Genomic DNA, 8,176 nt, shown 5'->3' with positions numbered 1-8,176 from the left:
ACCCAGTAGAACCAGGGATGTCTTTCAAATTGCTAGAAAAAATGTAAAGGTAAGTAGAAAAGTGACTCACCCCTGCAGATAACCCGTCACTGCTGGATGTGGCATATCAGGCTTTCCTCATCTAGTGACCTATGCTGACAGCCACCCTGGTCCTTGTGATGGTTTGCTTCTTCTCGTGACTCAGCCATCTAACCAGGTCACGTTCAAGACTCACCTCTTCCATGGTAACCAAAGGTCCAAAAACAATAGCCCTGCAGCCACAAGCCCAGTCTTTGATCTGAATCCTAACTCAATAGCTCTGCCACCCTGGTCTTCACACCACCATTTCCAGTAGTAGTAGGGGAACCTGGGCCCTCCCTCTTCCAGTCTAGAGACCATGTAATAGATAGGCAAGAGCGCTCTAAGCCCGTTGCTTCCTTCCTGGGCTTCCTCCTACCTCAGCCTGTCTTCAGGCCTTTCTGACCAGCCACTCCCTGGGTTCATTGTGCACCTGCATTCTTCCCAAGCTTCACCATTCCTCCAGGGCAGTGGTTCACAGGATTCCACCCAGAATTCTCCAACAAATACCAAGCCAAAAGTACAAACTCACTTCCAGTCCTCCTGTGCTTGAACTTCACCCCTTCAAAGTCCCCCCACTACTCTGCTCCTCAGCTGAACACTGACACAGTAGTGCTGCCTCTCAGAAGTCTTGTATCTATTTTGAGACCTACCAGAGGAGTTCACTCCTTTGACCTTTCTCAGTTCTCCTTTCTCTTAACATCTACCAAGGCATTTTCAGAGAACAGAAACTCCTAGTTTCCTCTCTAGGGTCTCTCCCTATTTGAGATTTCAGTCCTTTTAAGAAATTCGAACTCCTTTCCAGGTGGATCAGCTAACTGACCTACTTACTGCCCCTCCAGGGGCCAGCAACTGAATTAATTCAGCTCTCAGGCCACTATTAGCTCTCTCAGTGTTTGTGGGGGATTACACTCCATCACAATGCACCTAGAATAAAAAATAAGTACAGTATCTGAAATATCCTCTATGTGTTTATTCCTGGTAAATGAAAATATTTTAATGGTGACCAGTGTAGGATTCTTCATCATTATTTTTGTTTTTATTTATACTGCTGTGGCATCTAGATACCTAGTTGTGCTAGGCCTTGTAAAACACATTATCAAGAGATGGTCCCTGCCCTGAAGAGTTTATAATACACTGCGGAATTTTGAAATAAAAAATATAAATTACCATGCTAGGTCAAATGAGTGGTCCAGTTAGCCCACTAGCCCCTCTCCAACACTGTTTGATTTTGTCATAATCAAAGTATTAAAAGTTTGATCTTCACCATATTGTAGATACTTTTACTTACTATATCTACTTCCTGAACCATTTCCTGCTGTGTTATTTCTGACTAACCTGAGAGTAAACTCTCTTCTCGTGTGCTTTGGAACTAGATATCCTAAGAAGTAATTGTTTAAGGCATGATAAATTGCTGCTCTAAATTTTGTCCAAGTGTATTTATATTCAGTTAAAGTCATTACTCATTACTACGGTTTATTTGGTTTTGTTTCCCATGATCTCCTTCAGCATTTCACACTAAATATCCTTTTTCCTGATCCAGAGACCTGAAGTAGAACAACTCAGCTGCCACATTCTTAAAGATTTGGGATTTGTATACCTAAAAATTCTATTGGATGGTTATTTAGTTATTTGATATCCACTTGTGGCATAGATCTAAAGTTTATGTTAAGTGAGTCTTGGATTAATGAGATAGATTAGATTCTTCACTCTTTCCCTAAAGATGAGAAAATATTTCAATACTATTACAATCCAAATATTTTATACTGTTACTATGAATATTGTGAGTGTAAAAAGTTTTACTTATGTCTACCATAAGGGCTATAAATATAAACTAAGAGAGCAATCAAACAATTTAATAGTAGAAGAGCAATGTGGCTGATTTTCTTTTCCAGGTTTCTGAGCAGCTGACAGCAGAGGAACACAGTTTATATTTTAAAGCCCCATGGTAATTGAAAATGAGTGCTTTGTTGCTCTTGTCATTGGAGAAAGCAGCCTAGGAAACATTTGGGGCCTCACATCAATGCTTTTGACAACAGATTGTTAGATGGAAATTTCCAACTGTTACTGCTGAACTTTTCCCTTGTTCCCCTAGGCATGAAGTCAAGCATTTTAGTTTCCAATAGGTGAATTTTTTTACAGTGTTGCCACTTATGAGGGCATCAGTTACTTTCCTGCAATGAAAACAAATTCCTCATCTGGGATCATCCATGTGATTTTATATGATTATTGAATGAAGTTCTGGGTGTTTGATCAAGCTGCAATGGCCAGCACAGGCCAGAGGAGAGATTACATTCTGTTATACATAAAGATCATTCTAGTGTAGTTACACTGAAGATATTTAATACTAGGAACCACATGAAAAATAAATGTTCCATAAAAATCACCTCCTTTTCTAAGAAAAATAAATTCATTCACAAATAGGTTACTTATGACCAAAATAATGCCTTCTATCTGTATTTTATAGAATATTCCATTAAGTTTAGCATTTGTCACTAAGGGTTCTAAATTCTGGCCAGAGATATGATGCTTGCTGACATGCCTCTGAAACACACACACACACACACACACACACACACACACACACACACACACACACACACACACACACACACACACACACACACACACACACACACACACACACACACACACACACACACACACTACCCAGCATCATAAATTGTGAACAACATTCTGCTGACACTGATTTACTGGAAAGAGAAAATATTTGAAAATAAGTTTATACTCCATTGGCAGGGTAAACTAAAAAAATAGTCAGCAACGGCGACATGCTACCGAGAGAGGTTTTTTTCCCCTTATAATGGTAAAAAGAATATATTATCTCAAAATAAGAATAGCTGATTTGTGAAAGGAAAGGAAAAAACAAAATGGTAGGCAATGACAATGACAAAACAGCTTTCATAGAAAACAAAGGAGTTATTTCATCACCACAAAGTCAACCATAAATTCCTCTATCATGTTCTCTGTGTTTAAGGGAGTGGAGTGATAGTTGTTATGGTTATTTTACTACAAATTTTGAGATGCATCCTACCTCTTTTCTAGTCTACCAGCATACAATATATAAAGAATATTAGTTTATGCACCACTTGCAGTATCTACAATGAAAGCAAAAGGAAACAATGCACATTGTAATTTAATTTCCAAGAGATTTTCAAAAATATGTAAAAATTTTACTGCCATAGGTATATATATGCTGCACAAACTAATGCCATGTCATTTTGCCACAAGTGGAAAGTCTCCTGCTCCACTATCATGCTGTCAGGTGAGGTGAGAGGCAATCTCTTGAACAAAAAGTTTGTTTGAAGTCCCAATCCCATATAATGGACGGTTTATTATAGGGAAAGTGGTAGTGACCCCTATAATTAACTTGCATAACATTTTTCATTATAAAAAATAAATCTTGCAGCCTTCTGTGCAGTGCTCCAACACCTCCATGGTTTGCAGCAGGACTTTGAAATGTGTTTGTTGGTTTGTTTATTTTTGCCTAATTAGATCTATGGCTTCCTTAGAAGCAGCCTCCTCAGTGGCATCTCTTGTCAGCTTTGCTATCATTAGCAGCATTGTAAACTGGACAGATGAAGATCCTCCTCTGTAGGTATAATTTGCTTTTCTCCCCAACTCCATCCTTGTTCACCTCTCCAATGGCTCAGCTGTGGAGGACCATGGAGACTGTAAAAGAAAGACTGTCTTAGCACCTCCATGCCTCAGTAGCCCCCATCTGTCACTGCATTGTAGCGGGAAGCAGACACTGGACAAGGGAGTTGAGTGTTTCTGAAACTTCCCTTGACTACTTTTATGAGATTAATTCTTCCTTTCTGATTAGGGGCTCAAGATCAGAAAGACTGACAGCATCGGGCTCAAGATCAATACCTAACCCATCCTCCCAGGTCATCATGGTGTTTCAGCCTGAGACCTTGTCTACACTTACCTCCGAGATTCAGCGGCAGTTGACGGGAGTTAGGCAAAAAACTTGCGTAACTCTCGTTGACTTCTCTGCTTCTCTTCTGCACGCCGTTCACTGCACCGTACTGATGTGAACCACGTTCCCGTCGATACAGCACTACGCCACTTGTGAAGGTGGTCTTAGTATGTCAATTTCTGGATCAACTGAGTGGGTCTTCATTGACCGCTCAGTCGATCCAGAGAAATCAATCTGATGGCGGTGACTTTCCTGCCGTCAATGTAGCCGTAGCCTGTGTCATCCCCCTGAACTGCCTTATTTGTGGGTTTTATTTTTTAAATTTATTTACAGATGCATTACGCTTGTTTTGTGTTTATTATTCTTTTTAAGTTCTTACTGGGGCTGGAACTTCCCCTCTTGGTTCCTTGCCCAGGGAAGACAGCTGACCACTGGACATGCAGAGCTCAGCACCAGCATCTCCACAACTAACTCTCCCCCTGCCTTCTCAGGCCCTTTTTTGCCTTTTTGAAATACAAGCTGAGAGCCGGGAGAGAGAAAATGTGGACGCTGGATTGCTGGAAGGAGTCAGTCTTTCAGACACCTTCTGCAAGCAGAAGCTTTAAAAAGAAAAACTGCTCAGGCTCAGCAGCAGTCCCCTTTATGTCCGCATTGACACAAGTTCACTTAACTCCCATTCCAACCTCCACCTGCAGTGGCCCTAATTCTGATACATTTAATAGTTTCCTTTATAGTTCAAGTATGACTTTAAAGTGAACTATTCTTTAAATGCCAGCTAAAGGACAAGTTGGTCTTTTTCAGAGAAGTTGTGATGCTCTAAGGTTACTGTCAGTCTGTATTTCAGGTAATAAAATGTATTTTACTTAATTTAAAACTAATTCTGTCATCCTGCAACAATATACACATACTGTAGTCATCTTGATAGTTACTGGAAGAATACGTGAATAATTAAGCTATTAACTGCATGGAAATTTAAGAAGCACATCAAGCACTCTGTTCCAAGTTATACTGGCAGGAGGATATGTTGATTCAGGAAATTAATAATGAGCCTTGAAGACTTTCACAGCTAGATTGCCAGTTCAAATCCAGCTGAGCTTGATAATATCTTAAATTTGTGAAGTGATGACTATTCGATGGAAGAAGGTATAGGATAAACAAGTTTCAGAGCTGGTCAAAAGTGATTATCTGCCACTGAAATTTTCTCATGTTTTCATTTAAGCCTGAAAATTGAAAGTTACTTACCAGTGACAGGTGTTCTTCAAGATGCACTCTTCATATTCCCACTCATGGAGTGCTCTGACCTGTGTAGCCAGAAACGGTAGAATTCCAACTACCAGCAGCCATTGAAGGGCTCACACACCTCCTTCGCCCTCCCCTTGGTGAATGTCAAACATTCTAGGGTGAGGGTATAAAAGGGGTATGGCGATCCAGCTGCCTCAATTCCTTCCCCTGCAATCAAGCCCTTTAGTAAATAGGACTTTGAGGAAGTGGGGAAAGTGAATATGTAGAGTCCATCTCAAAGAACTCCAGTTACAGATAAGTAACTTTCATTTCTTCTTTCAGTGTCCTCTGCATATTCCCACTTATGGGACAGATTAATAAGCAGTTCTCTGATTCAGGATGGTGGGACCATGCAGTCCTGACTGAATAAGGAATGCAGCAGTGGATTGCCAAATTTTGCATCAGATCTAGATTCTAAATCGAAGTGTTTAATAAACGTTCAGGCAGAGTTCTCTGTTGCTGTTCTATGTCTCTCTATTAGCGTAATATGTATAGAAAAAGCCATAGATACCACTACTCTGATCTAGTATAATTTGTTTTAATTCCCCAAGGAAGGAACAAACTATTTATATGCATTGCAGAAACGATAGCTTTCAAAAATACTGTCTTAATAGACAGATGGAACAAAGCAAAATCTCCCAAAGATTCAAAGGGAACCTTTGTCAGCTATGATAACAGTAAATTCAAATCCCAGGATGGCACAGGGTGTCTTATTAGAGTATATAAATCATTAAGGTCTTTAAGAACCTTTGAACTGTATTATTAGTAAAAAGTGATTTACCATCCCCAGGTATGTGATATGCTGATAAGGTTGAAAGGCAAACTTTCCCTGAAGATAGTGAAAGCTGCTTTCTTAAGATACAATACATATTCTCATACATAATTAACTGGAGCTGTGTATGGATCTATATCATATATAGAAATCCAAAATAAAAATATTTTCCATTTATGACTATAATGTTTTCCTGTGGACTCTTTCCTGAACTTATCAATACATTTTGCACCTCTAATGAGCAAGATTCTTTAACAATCCCAGAAGCTTACTCCCCATGCAATTAGCTGAAGAGACTGAAGATAAAGCAGCCCTTGTTGTTGCAACAAGTCCAGTACTAATAGCAGAAGCTCAATTAACTCTTGACAACTGAATTAAGTCTAGGTAGCACTGTTGTTTGGCCCATGCTGGCACTATCAAAATTACCCTGGCTTTGCCTTGAGTTATTTTATCACTCTCAATGAAGGGAAATGGGGAAAACACATACATTAAATCCCAACATCAGTGCATTCGAAACACAGGGACTCAACATCAGCTGTGTTTCTAATGCACTGATCCTGGGGGTTAATACGTGTATTTGAAAGACAAAGTAGTAGCACACCTCTTCAGTTTATGGGGGAATCTGATAATATATCTCTGTGTGTCCAGCAACAGGAAATGTCAAACTTTGTCTTTCAAAGACCAGTTGTGCATCTGACAGGTCTACCTGCTCAGATGAGATGCTATACCTGGTTCGATCATCAACAGATCCGATCAATGAACGTGCACCTTGACTATCTGTTGCAGTGTGGTGCTAGTATTGGTTACTGCCTCTATCATTTCATCATGAGATCAGTTTGTTAGCTCTTGCTTTCAGATTCTGATCCAACACTATCAGATCAAAAAAAAAAAAAGTTTCCTGATTCTACTTGAGAATCTGTAACCAGAATGGATTCCCTCAAGAGTTCTGGTTAGATGAGTCTTTTGGGTAGATTGGCTCTTTGTAAAGAGGCTGACACCATCGAGGACTGTGTGCTGATGCTTCTCATAACAGCTGAGTCCTTCCTAATGGGACTGGGTCTGGAAACAGAGGCTGACTCCCAATAGTTTTCCTCTTCTCATCCTTGTCACTACTGGATGGTTTAGTACTGGATATTCCGGAAGGGGGTTTGTCCGTCTTCTCAGCACACACACTCAGAAATTCTGGTCTCTAAGACCTGCTCAAACCCTGTCCTCTCTTGGTTCTGGATTGTTTTGCTGACAGTGCTTCTTGTACTAAAATTACCTGAGGTCTGTTCTGTCTCTCTCTTCGGTCATGTTGTAAAAGTTGAGCCAACTGAGCATTTCAAGGGTGAGTATTCCTCTCACAAGTATGCCAGGCACCTACCATGTGCATCAGATGCCAGGAATACCACTGGACATGATACACATCTCTTGAAACAAGGTTTTTAATTGTTTGGTTTATTCTTTTGTTTCGCCATCTTGAGTTCAACTATCTACACTACTTAGAGAAATACTAACTATTATAATTCACAACTAGCTAACAACGTACTGATCCAGGAATACTCTGGTGCATCTCCTAAACAGTTCAGCTTGTCCTGATTGGAAAAAACGGAGAGCACCCTTTTATATCCTCACCCTTTTGACTTTCACCAGGGGGAGCAGCAAGGGAGGTGCATGAGGGTGAGGGAGGTGACGTCTACCATTCAGGCTGCACCAGTCATAGCACCCCATGAGTGGGAATATGTGGAGGACACTCTACAAAGAATATTTGGTTTTAGGTAGTCAAAACCACATTTTATTTTTTTGAAAAAATTTCCACTTAGAAAAACATTTCAAAGGAAAACTTTCAACTAGCTCTTCTACTTACCACTGACTAGATGTGTCACCACAAAACCACCACCATAACTGGAGAACTAAGCAGAAAGTCAAGTTTTGAGAAGCATGAAGATAGAACTACCATTCCTACCTAATGGTGATCCCTGCAGAAGAGAGTTGAGACACATTCAAGAGGCAGTGTATACACAGAGGATTTCAATCTCCAGGGCTGTCATTCCAATAATTTAAGATGAAAATTTTCAAGAGTATATGGAGATTTTTTTGCTGCCTACAGATCTGCCCAATTTTTAGGTGTAAACTTATTT

The 8,176-nt window shown here is 40.0% G+C and overlaps 1 long non-coding RNA gene across 1 annotated transcript in view; it reads right to left on the bottom strand.

Moving 5' to 3' along the window:
• Positions 1–2,777: 2,777 nt before the first annotated feature.
• Positions 2,778–8,176, bottom strand: part of LOC137156044 (uncharacterized) — a 339,563-nt gene continuing 334,164 nt past the window's right edge. Inside the window, exon 5 of the long non-coding RNA XR_010920655.1 lies at positions 2,778–3,750. This is a non-coding gene — a long non-coding RNA (uncharacterized lncRNA). The remainder of the gene's footprint in view (positions 3,751–8,176) is intronic.

This window comes from Emydura macquarii, unplaced genomic scaffold, assembly GCF_026122565.2.
Source record: "Emydura macquarii macquarii isolate MOO-44397 ecotype Brisbane River unplaced genomic scaffold, CSIRO-AGI_Emac_v2 contig_1390, whole genome shotgun sequence".
Classification (NCBI taxonomy): domain Eukaryota; kingdom Metazoa; phylum Chordata; order Testudines; family Chelidae; genus Emydura; species Emydura macquarii.
The sequence above is the reverse complement of the archived record's forward strand: the minus strand, read 5'-3'. Positions and strand labels throughout refer to the sequence as shown.